This window comes from Equus przewalskii, chromosome 10 (genome assembly GCF_037783145.1).
Source record: "Equus przewalskii isolate Varuska chromosome 10, EquPr2, whole genome shotgun sequence".
Classification (NCBI taxonomy): Eukaryota; Metazoa; Chordata; class Mammalia; order Perissodactyla; family Equidae; genus Equus; species Equus przewalskii.
In genome coordinates this window covers 6,624,591-6,644,428 of record NC_091840.1, presented here as the reverse complement: position 1 = coordinate 6,644,428, position 19,838 = coordinate 6,624,591, and the positions used below count along the sequence as shown (strand labels likewise).

At 47.1% G+C, this 19,838-nt stretch overlaps 1 protein-coding gene across 29 annotated transcripts in view; it reads right to left on the bottom strand.

Annotated features, from left to right (window-relative positions):
- SLC25A19 (solute carrier family 25 member 19) overlaps window positions 1-19,381 on the bottom strand; it is a 36,912-nt gene extending 17,531 nt beyond the window's left edge. For 14 of the 29 annotated variants that reach the window (XM_070561465.1, XM_070561484.1, XM_070561468.1 and 11 more), the window contains exon 1: window positions 328-484. The gene's annotated coding sequence lies outside the window, so the exon portion shown is untranslated. Of the gene's footprint in view, window positions 1-327; window positions 891-19,051 lie in introns of those variants that run through there. The other 15 variants (XM_070561471.1, XM_070561489.1, XM_070561472.1 and 12 more) reach the window with 11 other exon arrangements.
- Between the last annotated feature and the right edge of the window lie 457 nt (window positions 19,382-19,838).

Below are 19,838 nucleotides of genomic sequence, written 5' to 3'. Positions count from 1 at the left end.
CCGGTGGGGTGTGCGTGTGAGTTTGCCTTCGCCACTCCCCTTCTCTTACTGCGGAAGCCCCCGGTGCTCGGGTATGCAGGTGCCCCGCGGTGAGCCTGTGTGCTGTGTTCAGCTGGGGGTCTCTGCAGATGCCCTTGCGTATGGACACAGGTGTCAGGTGTGCCTCAAGGCGTGTGTTTCTCCCCGAGTCCTAGAAGACGCCCGCGAGGTGGGCACCCGCGTGTACAGGTGCCCTGGGTGTGTGCGGGGTTTTGCCTCCCGCGTCCCCGAGATGCTTCTAAGGTCAGGCGTGACACGTGCGTACAGTCCCTGGCCCCATGCGAGTACCTGTGCGTGTGTGCTCCCCCCGGGAGCGAGGGTGCAAGTTCCCAAGCGGACGGCGAGGAGAGCGGAGGTAGAGGTCACTCACCCGGCTCGGAGGGTGCGGCCGGGATCCCCGCGCTCTTCCCTCCCTCCCTCCTCACGCGGTGTAACAGTAAAACTCAACTGCTCTCTGCTGTAACTGACGGCCTCCTGAGCCAATCACCGCGCAGCTGCCGACAGACGCTAGGCCAATGGTTGTAGACTCGACGTTCGACCAACGCCTCCCGCAAGGTCTTGCTGGGTAATGTAGTCGCCGCTACCAAGGCTGTCCCCCTGCGAGGCGCAGAGCCTCCTGGGAGATGTAGGCCCTCTACGCGCGCGTGCGTGGATGTCACCCAGACGTCGGAAGGGGGCGGGCCCCGAAGGCAGGCTGCGCTTTTGGAGATCGCGGTGCGAAGTGGCGTGTGGCTCCGATCGGCCTGCGGGCCGGTGGAAGCTGAGTTTGACCCACTTCCCTCAAAACCCTCGTAGTTCTAGAACCCGGATAATCTAAACTTGGAAAAGATGGCGGGAAGCTTGGCAGAGACCTGGAGGACGTGGGGGAGAGAATAGATGAGTTTTTAAGACCCAGACGAGGGCGGCAAAAACAGAGGCTTGGTTTCCCTCTAGGGCTTATATGTTTAATTTCTCGTTATAAAAATATAGAGACATATTACAGAAAATGTAGAAGTGAAGGGGGAAATGACTCATCCTTCCGCTCTCACGCAAGTGGCATCAGCGTTTTGCAAGACAGTATTTCTTCCTGATTTTTTAATTGCATTTTCCACATTAGTGCAATCATTTTGACGCACAATTTTAAAACATTTTTACTGCATAACTTAAAAATATTTCATACATATACAAAAGTAGTGAGAATAACCTAATGAACTACCTTATGTAGTCATTACTCAACAATTAACCGCCTCATGGTCAATCTTGTTTCCTCTCTACTCGCACCGATGTCTCTCCCCAAAACACTATTTTGAAGTAAAAACCAGATATCAAATTATTTCACCAGTAAACACTTTAGAATGTATCTTTATTTTATTTTTAAAGATTTTATTTTTCCTTCTTCCCAAAGCCCCCCAGTACATAGTTGTATATATTTTAGCTGTGGGTCCTTCTAGTTGTGGCATGTGGGATGCTGCCTCAGCATGGCCTGAGGAGCAGTGCTAAGGTGGTGCCCAGGATTTGAACAGGTGAAACCCTGGGCCCCGGAAGTGGAGCGCATGAACTTAACCACTCCCCTGCGGGCCAGCCCCAGAGTGTAGCTTTAAAAGACAAGCATTCTCCTTTTAAAACATGTCCCCCAAACTGTCACCTCCCCCTGCAAAATCAACAAATGATAATTTCCTAATATCATCAAATATCAAATAGATGTTTACAGTTCTCTAATTGACCTATAAATTTCTTTTTTATTTTTTTGACGATCAGCCCTGAGCTAACAGCTGCTGCCGATCTTCCTCTTTTTGGTGAGGAAGACTGGCCCTGAGCTAACATCCGTGCCCATCTTCCTCTGCTTTATATGTGGGACGCCTACCACAGCACGGCTTGTCAAGCGTTACCACGTCCCCACGTGGGGTCTGAATCAGCGAACCCCGGGCTGCTGCGGGGTGGCGAAGCAGTTAAGTGCGCATGTTCTGCTTTGGCGGCCTGGGGTTGGCCAGTCCGGATCCCAAGTGCGGACATGGCATTGCTTGGCAAGCCATGCTGTGTCAGGCGTCCCACATATAAAGTAGCGGAAGATGGGCATGGATGTTAGCTCAGGGGATTAGTGGCAAATGTTAGTCAGGGCTGATCTTCCTCAAAAAAAACCCCCAGTTTGTTCAGGCCACACATTGCAGTTCGGTAATGTCTCTCTTAAGTCATTTTAAATCTGTGGTCCCTCTTCCTCTCTTTTTCACTTGCAATTTCTTTTATTTCTTTTCCTTTCTTTCTCTCTTTGTTTTTTAAGAAACTAGTTAGTTTACCCTGTAGCGTTTTCCTTAGTCTGGATCTTGCTGGTGGCATCTCCGTGGGGTTGTTTTAGCATCTCCCTCTATCCCCTGTGTTCCCTCTGCATACTGGTAGTCAGATCTAAAAGGTCTGATCAGTTCAGGACTGGTTTTTTTTTTTTTGGACAAGACTACCTACGTGGCTTTGTGTACTTCCATGAGGAGAATCATAATGCCTTCTTGTCTCTCATTTTGTGATGTTTGCAGCTATTACTGATCATGGTATTGATTAGGGTTTGTAAATGGCGATATCATTTCAGCATTTATTAGCTGGACTGCCTGTGAAGAGGAATGTCCCTTCATTGGCTAATTGATTACATGAGGTACATTTCACATAAGAAAGGCAGGGTAAATGTGTGATTCTTTCCGTTAGCAGTTTTCAAAATAATTCATTCCCTAGTATCTTCGAAAGGGTATTGATCAATGAGTTTTTTTTATTATTATTATCATTGTGAATACATAACATATTTTATATCTATTGTTATGAACACATGGATTTAAACATTTGTTCTCTTTTGATCTACTGTACTTATTATCCTAATTGATGCTCATATTTTCGCATCTGTGGTCAGTTGATGCCTATTCAAGTGGGCACCTGAATCCTTTTGACAAAATGACTAGTTTCCTTGCTTTTTGGTATGATGAGATGTTCTAGGCTCATCACAATTTTTAAAACAGCTTTATTCAGGTGTAATTGACATACAGTTGATTGCATGTATTCAAAGTGAACAATTTTATGTTTTGACATGTGGTATGTATCACCCCAAGATAGTGAGCATATATCCATGATCTCAAAGGATCCCTCATGCCCCTCTGCTCTCCCTCCCTCTTGCCCTCTCTTCTCGCTCCCCCTTACCCAAGCAATCTCTCGTGTCACTTCTGTCATTTAGGTTAGTTTGCATTGTATAGAACTTTATATAATTAGAATCATACATGATATTCTTTTCATCTGGCTTCTTTCCCTTGGCGTAATTATGTTGAGATTCATACATGTTGTGTGTATCATTAACTGATTCTTTTTTATTGCTGAGTAATAGTCCATTGTATGGGTATACAGCAATTTATTTATCCATTCACCTGTTAATGGACATTTGGGTTGCTTCCAGTTTTTGGCTATTACAAATAAAACTGCTGTAAACTTTCATATATAAGTCATTGTATGGACATTAATTTCTGTGTAATTTCTCTTGGTTACAGACCTGGGAGTGGAATGTCTGGATAGTATAGTCAGCGTATACTTAACTTTTTAAGATACTGCCAAACTATTTTCCAAAGTGGTTGTACTGTTTGACTTTCCCACCAGCAGTATGACAGTTCTACCTCCTCCACACCCTTGGCAAGGTCATTCTTTATAAATTCAGCCACTTAAATAGATATGGAACGGTAAGTCATTGTGGTTCTAATTTGCATTTCCCTATTGATTGATGATGGTGGGCATCTTTTCATGGGCTTACTTGCTATCCATATATCTTCTCAGTAAGGTATCTGTTCAAATCTTGTGCCCACTTTTAGTTGGATTATTTTGTTTCTTATTATTGAATGTTGAGAGTTCTTTCTATTTTCTAGATATAAGTCCCTTCTCATTATATATGTGGCTTGTGTTTTAAAGAACAGAAGTTCTTAATTTTAATGAAGTCAAATTTATTGATTTGCTTTTTCCTTTTATGGATCATGCTTTTGGTATCATACCTAAGAATTCTTTGCCTAGCCAAAAACCATAAAAAATTTTCTCCTATGTTCTCCAATAGAATTCCTCCCCCCCCCCCCAAAGCCCCCCGGTACTTAGTTGTACATTCTTTGTTGTGGGTCCTTCTAGTTGTGGCATGTGGGACACTGCCTCAGCGTGGTTTGATGAGCAGTGCCGTGTCCGTGCCCAGGATTCGAACCAACGAAACACTGGGCCGCCAGCAGCGGAGCGCGAGAACTTAACCACTCAGCCACGGGGCCAGCAGAATTTTTTTTTTTTTTTTTGAGGAAGATTAGCCCTGAGCTAACATCTGCTGCCAATCCTCCTCTTTTTGCTGAGGAAGACTGGCCCTGAGCTAACATCCATGCCCATCTTCCTGTACTTTATATGTGGGACACCTGCCACAGCATGGCTTTCGCCAAGCAGTGCCGTCCACACGCGTGATCTGAACCGGTGAACCCCGGGCCACCAAGAAGCGGAACGTGTGAACTTAAGCACTGCACCACCAGGCCAGCCCCTCCAATAGAAATTTTATAGTTTTCGGTTTTACATCTAGGTCTCTGATCCATTTTGGGTTAATTTTGTGTATGGTGTGAGATACAGATTTGAAGTTCTTTTTCTTCTGTTTTCTCTTTTTTTTTTTTCCATTTGGATATTTAATTGTTCCAGCATCTGGAGCACTGTTTTTGTTGAGAAATCTGTTCTTTTTCCGCTGAATTGCCGTTTGCACCTTTGTTGAAAATCAGTTCTTAATATGTACACAGAATTTTGACTTCTGCTTTTTTTCACTCAACATAAGTGCTGATAAGCATTGTCCACACGGGAAAAGGATAGTTAAAAATGTTAAGGTGGCCCATAATAGGCAGAGCCTGGTACAGAAATTTGACTTCTTGCCCTTCTTCAAAATGTCCCCCACTGTGCCCTTCAGGGCTACCTGTGTCCTTACTCACTTCCTCCGTCTCTTTACCTAGAGGTTGCCTTATTTCTCTATGAAACCCCAGCCTCTGTATTATATCTCCGTTTTCCATCGGTTTTGTGGAGTGACCCCTAACCTCTCTCCAGATAACCTCTTCACGATTGAGATCTTTGGTTTTGTTTTGTTCTCCTGGACAAGAACAAGCCCACATTTTAGAATAGGCCTCCCAGTGGTCATTCAACAGATAAGCCAGCAGGACTTTTGGCTACAGGCTAATTGTAGAGTGAGTTCGCCTCAGGGAACCACAGGTCATGAGAACTGGAAAGACTCATGGCCAGGGGCCAGGGCCCAGGGCCCAGAGGGCTAGGCGATGCACCTAGCATCTCTCAAGGTCAAATGGCAAATTGGTGGCCAAGCTGAGATGAGATTAGTGGCAGGTGCCAGTTTCCCTGGGCTTATACCCTGGTTCTAGTTTTTGCATATTTGAAATCTGGTGATTTCATTTTAAGTTAAATATGCTAAGTAGATCATATCATGTGAAAAGAGAAACCGGAAAATAACGGTTCCCGTCAGCTTGGGGAAGTGAATCCTTCTGTGACCTCATCAACATTTACCCTAAAAAGACCTATTCAAAGCTCCTTTGGACTTCCCCCGCCTCCTCGGAGGGAGTAAATACCTCCTCAGCCTCCACCAAATAGAGCTGGTATTTATCAGCTGCCTAAGCCTGAGATCTTTTCGATCAGAGGCAAAAGAATCTCTCACTGTCTGAGTGGGTTGGTCAGCCATGCCATCTGGAAGAGCCCTGAGAGCCAGGAGGTGACTTGCTGTGGCTCCTTGGCAAGGCACTCCTTTCTCTGGGCTGCACTTTCTCTATAAAGATGAAGGGGTTGGACTACAAGGTGTCCAAGCCTTTGCTGCCTCTGGACTCCTACAGGCCTAAAAAGAATCTGCATTTTAGTAAGCAGCTCAAGGGTTCTCAGCTTCAGCTGATACAAGAATCATCTGGGATACTTATCTAAAAATGCAGATTACCCCCTGCATAAGGACAATCATCCTGACCAAGCAGATCCAGGATAGGGCCCGGGAAAAAGCATTTTGGCTGGTGGCCCACATTTGGAGAGACACTGAATCAGGGAACCGCATCTCAGCTGACCACCCTGGGCTGCCCTTGTTTCTTTCTCCTTTCCGATGATTCAGGGTGAGATGAAGGGCCTCTGTTTCCCATCATTTCTTTCCTATCAAGTATTTATTGAGGGTCTGTATGGCCAGATGCTGTTTTAGATACTGGGGATATCATAATGAGCAAATCAGAATTTCCTCCCACCTGGAGCTGACTTTCACTTAGTAATATGTATCTAAGTTTCCTCCATAGCTTTGTGTGGCTTGATAGCTCATTTCCTATTAGCGCTGAATAACAGTCCCCTGTCTGGACGTATCACACAGCTTATTCATTCACCTACTGAAGGACATCTTGGTTGCTTCCACGTTTTAGCAACTATGAGTAAAGCTGCTATAAATATCCAGGTTTCTGTGTGTAGGTTTCTGTGTGGTTGTAAGTTTCCATTGTTTTTATTTACTTACTTACTTTTCAAACTTTAGGGCTATAAGTTTGAGAAAGTCATGAAAAACCAATAACTGCTAGAGGATTCTGGAGGAAGTTCTGACAGACTGACTGCAGGGGACAAAGATAGAGGCACTTCTGATCCAGTTCCTTTTTTCATCCTTTCAGATTCACTCAGCAAATGACCAAACACCAGTAAACTAACCAAGAAAAAAAAAAAAAAAACAGAAAGAGGATTCACTGTCCAGTAACTTTCAAGAGCTGATTTCTTAAGCGTTTCAATTTTTGTCTGTTGCTGTTCTCAGCAGAGCCAAACATCAAGAGGCCTTAGGGAATGTCAGCATCAGCCCAAGGAGAAACGTTTCCAAGTTTGCTGGAGGGGCCTCCAGGCTTCCAGATTTCTGGTTGTCACCAGTCGGTTCTCTCTGACCAGATCGTCCACCTGGTGGATGACAACACCTCACCCATCACTCATTTCTGAGCTTCCCTGAGGAGGTGTTTTCTGCTATGACTGTGGCAAGCCGGTCTTCACTCACCACCAGAGGCACAGAGGGAGACAGTGGGTGTAGCTCTATCACAAAGGAAGGGTTAGTGTGCCCCGTGTCAACCGCAGACCACACCTTCCCCCATGACTTCTGGTCCCACCAAACTCAAGGATGACTACTTCTGGGAACTTTAAATCTGGAAGTAAAGTTGACAACGAAAAATTGAACAACCCAGTAAACAAATTAGGACGGAGATTTAAACAGATATTTCACAAAGAAAGATACAAATGGGCAATAAGTGGGCAAAACATCGGTCAAAAGGAAGTGCAAATGAAAACCACGATGTGATACCATCAGACGTCCACCAGAATGGCTCAAATTAAAGACTGGTAACGCCCAAACGTTAGCAAAGCTGCGGAGCAGCTGGAACTCTCGTACGTTGCCCGTGGGACTGTAACATGGTACAAATACGTGGGAAAAGGTCAGGCAGTTTCCTATTAAGTTAAACATGTATACACCTATGACCCAACAATTCCACTTCTAGGCATTTACCCAAGAGAAATGAAAATATGTTTATAAAAGATTTTATAAGAATATTCATTGCAGCCAAAACTGGAAATAGCTTAGCCGTCCATCAACAGAGCACTATATGATGCAGTATATCCACACAATGGGTCACTATTGGTGATAAAAGGAGAGAACTACAGAAACACGCCACAACATGGATGTCTCAAAACATCCGAGTCTTTTGTGATGTTACATCCTGCTCTCTTCATCCAACCCTTCTGAGAGCAGAATGACATCATCCAGTGCTCGGAGTGGAAGAAGATAAAGCGGTAAGAGAGAAACCACAAGGGAAACCCGAACAGTGCTGACCTTATGAGAGAAATATGAGAGCAATCCATGGGCTCCTGTACTCTGCACCCCAGGCCCCCAGCCTCAGGGTCAGCCGTTACCCTAGACCACCCTGGCTTTGGTCCTGTGGTCATGTTTGCTCCTTCTAGAATTCAACATGCAGGAGCCCATGTGCTTTTGGGTGTGTGTGGAGATATATATGTCTGTATGTATAAAATTTGCCATTTCAACCACTTTTAAGTGTACAATTCAGTGGCATTAATTCCATTTACAATGTTGTGCAACCATCACTACTATCTATTTCTAAACTTCATCACTCCGAAGGGAAACTCTGTACCCATTATGCAATAACTCCCAGTTCCCTCCTCCTCCTGGCCCCTGGTAACCTTAATCTACTTTCTGTCTCTATGGATTTAACTATTCTAGATACTTTATAAAAGTAGAACCGTACAATATTTGTCTTTTTGTGTCTGGTTTATTTCACTTAGAATAATGTTTCAAGGTTTATCCACATTGCAGCATATGTCAGAACTTCATTCTTTTATATGGATGAATAATATTCTACTTGCACATATGGACCATGTTTTGTTTATACATTCATCTCTTTTTCTAAAGATTTTATTTTTCCTTTTTCTCCCAAAGCCCCCTGGTACATAGTTGTATATTCTTAGTTGTGGGTCCTTCTAGTTGTGGCATGTGGGATGCCGCCTCAGCATGGCCTGATGAGCGGCGCCATGTCCACGCCCAGGATCCAAACTGGTGAAACCCTGGGCCACTGAAGCGGAGCGCGCAAACTTAACCACTCGGCCACGGGGCCAGCCCCTATGTGTTCATCTCTTGATGGACACTCGAGTTGATCCCACCTTTTGGCTCTTGTGAATAATGCTGCAGTGAGCACTGGCATACAAACATCTGTTTGGACCCGTTTCCAGGTCTTCTGGGCGCATGCCTAGGACTGGACTTGTTGGATTACATGGTAACTGTATGTTTAGCTTTTTGAGGAATCACCAAACCGGTTTACACAGCAATTTTATTCGTACCAGCAATGTATGAGGGTTCCAATGTCTCCACATCCTCATCAGTACTTGTTATTTTCTGGGTTTTTTGATGCCATATGCTTTTGCGTATACAATTTTCTCTTTCCTCCAGCATCTCTCTGAAGCCTTTCCTGACTCCATCCAAGTCTGGGGTCCCCCTCACCTCACCTGGGCCCACACCTGCCCTGAGACAGATTATTGCTCAGCATCCTCCACATGTCTTGAGCTCCCTGAAGGTTGATGTTTGGTAATTTTCTTATTCATCTCTCTGTCTCTGGCGCCTGGCACAGACCCAGGCTAAAATGCTCAGTAGGTACTATGGAGTGCAGGGATGGAAGAAGCAGGACCCCACTCTGGCTCAGAGTGAAATGATACTCCTCTTTCTCACCTGCTTGCACCCCTCTGAAGGTGTTTAGAGATAGGGAAATGGGGAGCGGAGGAGAATCATACACGTGGGAGGGCTGCACAGAGAGAGATTGTGGGGGTGTCTTTGGACGTCTTTCTTTGCTCACCTTTGGGGTGGGGATACGCCTGCTTTTGAGGCCCCCTGAATTCTGAAGAAAAAGAGATGTCAGGGAATGTGGGGACTGGCCACTTGGTAGACAGGCATGAACAGTAGGGTATCAGGATTAGATTCAGCTGCCAGAAAAGTGACAATAGTCACTTAATAGTGGCTTAAATTCATCAAAGTCCAGGGTAACCTGTCCAAGGCTGCTTGGGCAGCCATCTCCATAAACTTTCCAGGGGCACAGACCCCTTGCCGTTAACCAGGCCACCATCCTAGGGTATGGCCCTTATATCTGGCCCAAGCCGGCAGCTGGAACTCCAGACACCACATGGATGATGAAGCAGCAGGATGAAGGAAGGATTGAAGGAGAAAGGGGCTCTGGGAGGTTGCCTCCCATGGGAGCTGCCTCATGAGACTTTTGCTTGGATCCTGTTGGCCAGAACTTAGTCACATGACCACGCTTAACTGCTACAGTGGTTGATACAGGTGGTCTTTCTTCTGGGTGGCCATGTACAAGCTAAAAATTGGGCATTCTACTACCATAGAAGAGGAAAGAGGAAAAATGGCAGCCAGACAGCCTTGGTGCCACAGATAAACAGGAACGTGTATTGAGCAAGTACCATACTTCCAGCATTGTGCTTGACATCTTATATATTAGTCACTTCTCCCTAAAACCCTAGGAGGCAGACATCGTATCCCATCATACTGATGAGGAAACAAGCTCAGAGGTGTCAGGTAACCTGCCCAAGGTTACACAACTAGTAGGGTCCAGAGCTAGGCTTATGAACGTTGTCATGGACTGAATGTTGGAGTCCCCCCAAATCCATATGTTGAAGCCCTAACCCCAAGGTGATGGTATTAGGAGGTGGGCCTTTGGGAGTAATTAGATTCAGATGAGGTCATGAGGGCGGGGCTCCCATGATGAGATTTATAACCTCCCTCTGCTTTGTGAGGTCAGGGTGAGGAGACAGGAAGAGAGCCTTCACCAAGTACCAAATCTGCTGGCACTGGCACTGTGATCTCGGACTTCCTGGTCTATGGTATTTTGTCACAGCAGCCCCCCTTCATGAGCTGAGTGAGACAGACTTCAAAGCTTTTCCTGCAGTATCTGGCTGCCTTGGGAGTCTGAGAGTAGAGGGTGGAAGGGGGGAACTTTGGCCATTTTTTTCTTATGTTCAGACCAGCTCACCAGGGCAGAAAAGGAAGCAAGGGTTTGGAGGAAAAGACAGTAATTTTTTTGTTTTTGCTGAGGAAGATTCAACCTAAGCTAACATCTGTGCCAATCTTCCTCTATTTTGTATGTGGGTCTCCACCACAGCATGGCCAACAACAAGTGGTGTAGGTGAACGCCCATGAGCTGAACTGGGGCTGCCGAAGCAGAGCATACCGAACTTAAACACTAGGCAACAGGGCTGGCCCCTTGTTAGTAATGCTTTTTTTTTTTTTTCTACTTTTTCTCCCCAACTCCCCCCAGTACATAGTTGTATATTTTAGTTGTGGGTCCTTCTAGTTGTGGCATGTGGGATGTCACCCCAGCACGGCCTGACGAGCAGTGCCATGCCTGTGCCCAGGATCCGAACCTGCGAAACCCTGGGCGGCAGAAGCGGAGTGCGCGAACTTAACCACACAGCCATGGGGGCGGCCCCAGCAATGCTTAATAAGCATTTACCCCTTTGTTTTCAACTCCTGGGGTGAGGGGTGCAGATGGAGAGCAGGAAGACAATGTTCTTGCTGGTCTGGTCCTTGCCAGTGCTGAAATCAAGGCCACTGCGCAAGGGAGGGGTGAGGCTGTAAGGGCTCAGGCAGGACCCTCATCCTCTGCCTCTGGGCGCCGTTCCCCTCCGCCTATAGACGGAGGAGGATGCGCCAGAGCACAGCATCTCGGCATTAGAATCCTTGGGCAGCTTTGCAAAGAGTATTTTTCTCTTCACATGCATATTTACTATTTTCCCCCTTCCATGAGGTTCTACAACCAGCTATTATAGCCAACAGTGTTCCTTTATCTCTTTCTAAATTTTAAAAATTTTATTGTGGTAAGAACACTTAGCATGAGATCTGCCCTCTGAAATGTGCATGTGTACGATATGTTCTTGGTGACTGTGGGTCAGTGTTAGACAGCAGATCTCTAGGACTCATTCGTCCTGCTTAACTGAAACCTTATGCCCATTGATTACAAACTCATCTCCCCTCTCCCTAGCCCCTGGTAACCACCACTCTACTCTTTGATTCTATGAATTGGACTACTCTAGGAACCTCGCACAAGTGGAATCATGCAGGATTTGTCCTTCTGTGACTGGCTTATTTCACTCAGAATAACGTCCTCAAGGTTCATCCATGTTGTCACATATTGCAAAATTTCCATCTTTTTTAAGGTTGAATAGTATTCCTCTGTGTGTGTGTCACATTTTCTTTATCTGTTTATCTGTTGACCCACATTTAGGTTGTTTTCACAGCTTGGGGATTGTGAACAGTGCTGCAATAAACATAAGAATTCTAATATCTCTTTGAATCCTCATTTCAATTATTTTGGATGTATACCCAGCAGTGGAATTGCTGGATCATATAGTAGTTCTATTTTTAATTTTTGGAGGAATCTCCATACTGTTTTCCATAGCGGCTGCCTTAATTTACATTCCCACCAACAGTGCACAGAGGTTCCAATTTCTCCACCCTCTTGCCAGCACTTCTTGCTTTTTGCCTTTTCCTTTTTTTTTTTCTTTGCTAATAGCCATCCTGACAGATGTGACATTTTGTTCTGAGAAAAGTAGCCTCTCCCAACAGGTTACTTTTTTCAGGCTACAAAAGTGTTTGAAAGAGCAACTTTATGGTCAGAAAACCTTTGTAGAAGGACTTACATCACTTACTCAGAACAAAACATTTTGAATTTTGTTCAAATAAGTTTTTAAACAGATTTCATTCTAGGAGTAATCAAGCATCTCGTCTAAGACAGCCCCTCCATCTCTCAGCCTCAGTCATTTGCTCATTAGACTAATTTTGTCTGCCCAATTCCAGTGCAGGGAGATTAGAAGCAGTGGAAGAACCTTCTCAGAGCTTGCCTACCAGGAGGTTTAAATGTGAGATTCAGACACAGTTTTGTCCACATGAGATCAACTGCCAAACCACTTCCAACAGTCTGATAATTCAGTAGGGAAATAAGATCAGAATTTGTATCGAGAAATCAATACCTCCCCCATACAAACCACCACCAGGCAGATGGTATGATGGAAGAGAAGATCTGATTTAGAATATCAACAGAAAAGATAAAATATCTGGGAACAAATATCACAAGAAACGTGCAAAACCTCCATGAGGAAAACTCTGAGACGTTCCCAAAGGACATGAAACTGGAAAGACGTGCCATGTTCTTGGATAGAAGACCCAACATCATAAAGATGTCAGTTCTTCTGAAGGTAGTTTATAAATTCAACATGATCCAAATAAAAACACCCAGAGGCTTTTTTTCTGGAACTAGACAAGCTGATTCTAAAGTTTACATTAAAAACATAAACAAGCAAGAAGGGCCAGGAGAACAGGAGAGGGAGAGCCATGGGGGAGGAAGGGCCCATCTGACATCAAACCTCTGTAAAGCCTCAGGAACTAGCCGAGTGCGCCAGGCACAGCTCCAGGGACAGACAGATAGACAGAGCGAGAGAACAGAAAACCCAGACACAGGACCCCACCATGGAGAAATTCAGTGTATAAGGTGCATCCTCTCAAATCTGAGAGCTGACAGCGGACCTTTTAATAAATACTATCTGGACAACCGGGTAGCCATCTGGAAAAAAGATAGATGGATCCAAGCTCACACCGGTTACCAGGAGAGCCTTCAAATGGATCAAAGATTTAAACATAAAAAAATGAAAATATGAACGCATTCTTTTTTTTTTTAAAGATTTTATTTTTCCTTTTTCTTCCAAAGCCCCCTGGTACCTACTTGTGTATTTTTAGTTGTGGGTCCTTCTAGTTGTGCTGCCTCAGCATGGCTTGATGAGAGGTGCCATGTCTGCACCCAGGATTCGAACTGGCAAAACCCTGGGCCGCCGAAGCAGAGCATGAGAACTTAACCACTCGGCCACGGGGCCAGGCCCTGGATGAATTCTTTTGCCCTCAATAAGAACAAGAGTCATGGGTGGGCACAGGGTTGGCCAGAGTTGGGCTGAGAGAATGAATCACCAGCTGTGGGAGCTAGCATTGATTAATCCACATTATCCTGTGCAATCCTCAGACAGTTTCTTTTATCAGCCTAAATTTCTTGACCTGAGGCTTAGAAAGGTAACTTGTTTAAGGTTACCTACCCAGTTACTCCCAAAGTACAGGAGGTGACCTATCCAAGGCCACCCCAGAATCTGGGGTCCTAACCCTTGCTCTCCTGTTCCTGGCTGCAGATGCGATCGACCACCACTGGCAATGTGGCTGTTGAAGCAGGGCTCCAGGCTGGGTGGGGGCAGGAGGGTGGGGCCGCAGGACAGGTCAAGGAGCGGTCCTGTCTTCAGGGAGTAGCTCCTCAGTTGGGCAAACAGACAAGAGACATATAAAATGGAGGAGGGGACAGGTATTCGGGGTTTGAGACTGTGGTGGAGCAAGAGTTCACTGGGAGCTGGTCAGGAAAGCTTTCTAAGAGGATGTGGGGTGTGTAGAGACAGTTCTCATGTCAGGTTGGGGATAAGCTGACAAGAGAGAAAGAGAGGCCTTGGCCTGAGATCAGAGAAAAAGGCGGATGCTGGCTAAAGCAAGGGACACACTCAGAAAGGACTTAGAGGGCCAAAGAGTTGGCAAACTGGACCAGGCTCAGACTGTAAAAGGCCTTGAATGCCAAGATCATAGTCAGTATAGTCCCATTGCACTTAAGAGTTTGAAAAACACCTACACATGCAATCATGTTGGATCCGCAGGCCAACCTGGAAACGCCGCTTGTTTTTCAAACAGATGAACGAAGGGATCAGAGGTTAAGGGCCCTGCCTGAGGTCACACAGCTGAGAATAAAGCCCTGGGTCTCGTGACTCCAGTCTGACACTCTCCCCTGTACTGTGCCACTCCGAGAGTCAGGAGTCCACACTTAGTCCTCCCAACAACCTGGCAGAGGGGGAACGATTCTCATCGGAAGAGAAAAGGCGTGACAGGGCAGTTAGGGGACAATCTGGATCATCTGAAGGAAGACACAGGGTGGAGCACGCGGACGGCCACAGGCGGGGTTTCCTGGCAGCAGCATCCCCAGACACACAGCTGGCCCGTGCTGTGCAGCCCTGGTTCGCCTCCTGCCTCTCTGGCCTCTTCTTGCTTCCTCCTCTTCCCCTGGCCAGTCCTCGGGGCCTGGCCTTCCTCAGGGCTCAGCGCCCTGTTCTGCCCCCTTCCCTCATGGAGAGTGGAGAGCATGAGGTCTCACCCAGGGTTGTGGCTTCAGGGCCACCTCCACGCACACAGCCCCTGATCTTGGGTCCCTTGTTCAGATTTGTCTCCTGAGCTCCAAGTGAGCACATCTCCTGCTCCCAAACGTCTGTCCACGGGCACCTCAAATTCAACCCAGAGGCCTTTCTCGCTACCCCACCCACCCCCTCCTCTAGGGGTCCTCTCAATCAACAGCAACCACTGGTCCCCCATTGCTCAACCAAGGATCCGAGGGGTCATTGCTACCTCTCCTTTCCTTTATCTCCCACGTAAACATGGCTCAAACCGACCAGATTCTCCTTGTTCCTCCCGCCGCCCCCTCTCTCACCAGGAGAAGTGCCACAGTCTCTTTCACTGCCCCCTTTCTCCACAGTTCTCTGCTTAAAATTCTTCAGGGTGTGTCTTCATAAAACCTTGCACATGAATGTTCACAGCAGCACTATTCATAACAGCCAAAGAGTGGAGACAACCCAAATGTCCATCAACTGACGAATGAACAAACTAAATGTGGTCTATCCCTACCATGGAATATTATTCAGCCATAACAAGGAATGAAGTACTGATGCGTGCCACCACGTGGATGAATCTTGGAAACATTATGCTGAGCAAAAGAAGCCAGACACCAAAGGTTACGTATTGCATGATCTCGTTTATACAAAATGTCCAGAATAGGCAAATCCATAGAGACAGAAAGTAAGACTGGTGGTTGCCAGGTGCTGGAAGGGGTTGGAGGAAAATGAGAAGTGAGTGATAATGAATACATAGTTTCTTTTGGGGGTGATGAAAATGTTCTAAAATTGATGGCATAGGGACCAGCCCCGTTGCCAAGTGGTTAAGTTTGCGTGCTCTGCTTCGGTGGCCCAGGGTTCCGCTGGTTCGGATCCTGGGCGCAGACCTAGCACCACTCATCAGGCCATGCTGAGGTGGTGTCCCACATGCCACAACTAGAAGGACCTACAACTAGAATATACAACTACGTATTGAGGGACTGTCGGGAGAAGAAATTAAAAAAAAAAAAGATTGGCAACAGATGTTAGCTCAGCGGCAATCTAAAATAAACAAAATTGATTGCATAATTCTGTGAATAATACTAAAAAACAATTAATGGTATGCTTTAAGTGGGTGACTTGTATGACAAGTGAATTGTATCTCAATCAAGTTATCCTTAAAAAAATTCAAAAACCCCAACCCCCCAGAGCTCCCCACTTCCAGCTCCTTCCTGTGGCTTACACAGGCCTGCTTCATGTGGCCTCTGCCCCTGCGCCAACCTCTCCTTGGGCCCTGGTCTCCCTCCCTCTCTACACTGCGCCCTCTCTGGAACTTGCAGCGCCGTCCTGCCTGAGGCTTTCTTGCCTGCAACACATTCCTTCCTCTCCAAAGAGCGACCATCTTGCTCAGCTCAGCTCTCAGCTCTCTGTTTATGCATAACTGTCTCATCTTCTCTGACTTCTAGACAGGTGGGAGCGGCTGCTGAATGTCCCCCAAACTCCTACGCTCCCCTTAATCATGCCACTTCTCCCACTGAGTCATTAGTTGGCTGCCTTCTGCCGCAGACGGTAAGGTTGGGAATGCTGGCACCATTGGCCTTGTTCGTAGCAGCGTGTGGGACATACTATTCTTGTATCAGATGAGTACCACGGACATGTAGGATGTTTCACTCACTCTTCTAGGTGCGAGGGATGCAAGAGTGACTGAGTTCCTCCTGCCCTGAGGAGCTTACAGCCTGATAGGGGAGACGGGCAAGAAGAATTACACACTCACTAGAAACCAGCGAAGTAGCGATAAGGGCTACATAGAAAAACAGCGTGGTAAGGAATAGAAAGTGCTGGAGGGGAGGTGATTACTAATTACATTCAGGGAGGGCTTCTCGGAGTGAGGACTCATATTTGAGCAGAGGCCTGAAGGAACCACATGACGATCTCGACAAACACCCAGTGAGGGAACAAGGAGCACAGGAGCGATGGCCAGAATAATGAGAGGAATGGGGAGCAGGGCTTGGCCCCAATGCGTTGGCCAAGTCTGCTCCAGGATGTACGGATGGTGGTCTCATGTCAGCTTTAACTTTGCTGTCATCACTGCTTCTTTATATTTAGATTATGATGAGCAATTCCACTTCTTCCCCCCAAACTTAACATTCTCAGCTGAGCCTTTCAAGTTCCTCCCCTCTTCACTATTCTCCAAGGTGGTCCCTGGATAGTCAGGGTAGGGTGATGTTTGGGAACAAAGGGCCCCTGATGTCAGGGACGCAGTACATCAGATGTTTCTCACTCAAGTCAGGGGTAGCGGTGAGCTGGTGGAATCCGCCACTGGCCCTCTGGCTTCCAGCAGGTGGCTGGGGAAGAAAGTGGAGGACCACCTGGGCCAGCTGAGCCTAGACTCTGTCACACAGCCACACTGAGCTGCAAGGAGGCTGGCGCGTAGTCCAGCTGACTGGCCAGAAGCAACGAGAACCGAGCTGGTTCCCTTAAATTACCATGACCTCAACAGTTTCTTCCAGGCTATCCTGATTTGCCCTGTGCACCATTGCGAGTGAGGTCTTTTGAAAACTCATCTTTGATCACGCCCTTCATCTACAACACCAAGGGAATGCTTGTGTGTCAGCAGGGAGAGTGGCATTGTTCAGCCCACGTTTGAAGGCCCACAAACCCACCTGGACTCTTTCCTCGCTGCAGGAGGCTGCCCAGGCCCCACACACCTCTATTAACACTGCACTGCCTGCCCTGTGGGTCTACTTGTCCTATTTAGAAAAATCTCCCCCAAGACCTGGTTCAAGCCCCACCTGCCCCCGCCCCCGACTGTGTGTTGTCCACAATTCCTCTCTGAAATTCTCTCATCCATCGGCTTGCATACCAATACAAGAATCACTACCAAAGAACGCATCGATATCAAGTACAGAAGCCTGAAGTCGGGTAATTCCAGTTTCAGGATGACTCAGAGCAGTAATGCCTGCAGTGTAGGAGTGGAAAGGCCAGCTGAAGCTCTGGGGGAGGATACAGATGAGCTCCCCTGAGCCTCTACCTTGAGTGGGGAGAGGTGCCTCCAGTTCCAGAGTCGGAAGGGAACACCACACACCCCAGGAATGAAGTTCACCACGTGGATCGCTCCCAGGAGTGCTCCACCAGCCCCAAACGGGGTAGATAGGAAAGGGGGCGCTCCATGCCCTTTGATTCCCTAGCACAGGACAGGAATAGGGGAGGGGCACGGGCGGGGACCAGACGTGAGGGCACTTACACAAGGTCATAGCACTCACTCACGTTGCAAGTTATTTGGGAGGGAGGCAGACCCTGATAAAGTGACTGCAGACTCAGAGGAGAGCTGCGATGACTGTGCTTTCTAAAAACCTAATTCTGGACACATCTGACAAGGAGATGGGATATTAAAACATTTGACTGTCTTTGGAGACCCAAGACCAGTGTCGCTTATCAGATGGGCTAGAATCAGATCTTGAAAGACCGTCTCAGTAATATCTTTTTGGGAGGGATACAGTCTACATTTTAAATGAACTCCGTCACAGTTAAATCTTTTAAAAGTAGTGTTTAGAATGCCTTGAGTAGCAGGTGGGTTAGTCGACACCACTATCTCATATTTATGTACCAGTGCCGACGGTACACAGAGTGGCACTCCTACTTCCTTAATGGGGATGAATAATCTAAGATATAGTGGCAATTTAGGATTTTGATGCTACCCATCTTGGTAGCGAGCACAGGACTCATTTGTTTCGGGGCTCCGGCTGGAGTGAGGGGCTTGTAACCCCCAGGCCCAAGTTTAAGAAGGCCCCAAATGAACACACACTCCAGGAGGGTGTCCACTCTCTCCCTGTTCTCCTGTGTAAAACAGAGCTCAGATCTGGTGAATGTGCATTACGTGTCAACACAGAATCTCAGGAGTCAGAAGCATTTCCGAGGAACGTAAATACAATTCTACTTCCATTTTTCCTAGTTATCCAGGCACTTTGGTAAAGCAAAACGTTCTGACTTGAAGATCACCTACTGCGAGCAGGTCAAGGGGCCAAGCATCAGGGACACGCAGGCCCCTTGTGCCCATCGCCTTTCCGGCCTGCCACCCAAGCAGCCCTGGTGCGGCAGACTGCCTCGGAGCACGTGGCGGGAGCTGTCACCACCATCCCCTCCACAATCAGGTCTTAAGACGAGCCTCTGTTAAAACTCCCAGGTCACTAAGTATGAAGAATGTCAGTGAGCCCAGGAGGGTGCGTCCAAGCTCCAGCCGCAGCAGAGCCCTCTGAAGAGTGGGCGCCTACAAGGAAGCCCCAAGGCCACTCACCCACTTGTAGCTTTTAGTCCAATCACAGCTGACCTGTTCCATGGCTGGGTCTTCCCAAAGATGCTCCCACTCAGATGCCTTCCCAGGAATTACAGATCCACGGTCAGCAGGGGTACAATCACCAAGACACCTGTGACCAAACCGATCGTGTAGAAGCAGGGATTTTCCCAGTAATTCTGACACTACTAGTCAAGTCGAGCCATAAGCCTCAGTGAAGCTGCCAGTCACTGCCTTAAGTTTCCACTTAAATGGCCCCATTTGGAAACTTCTGCTCAGCTTTGGAGTAGCTGGCCTAGGCGGACCAGAGACCGCAGCCCCCAGGACAGTGCTGTGTAAAGTTCCTTCTCACACACGGTCACTTCTGAGAAAGGAGAATTGAAAACCCACACCCAAGCAGGGCGGCCACGAATGAGGTCGTAGGCTGAGCTCTATTTAAGAACTAGACAAGGAACACAAGTGAAATTCCTTGGGTTTAGCTTCTTTTCTGCTTGTTCTCTATAAACAAACCTTATTCGATCTTCTGTAGCCTGTGCTGTGTGTGCTGCAACAGGCCTCGTCTCACCTGAAAGCGGCCTGCTGAGTGGACAAGCGTGCTTCGGCTGCTTAGCACATCAAGACTGCTTCCACAATCATTCCATCCTTCTGTCCTTTATTTCAGGGGGTGCGGGGGGTGGAGGGAGGAGAGGGACAGAAGAGACAAGGGCCAACGAAGCTGCACTCTTCGTCCTCACAAAGCTCTAGGTCGAGACTGGAGTTCCCAAAATGTGGTCTACGGTTTCTGTCAGAA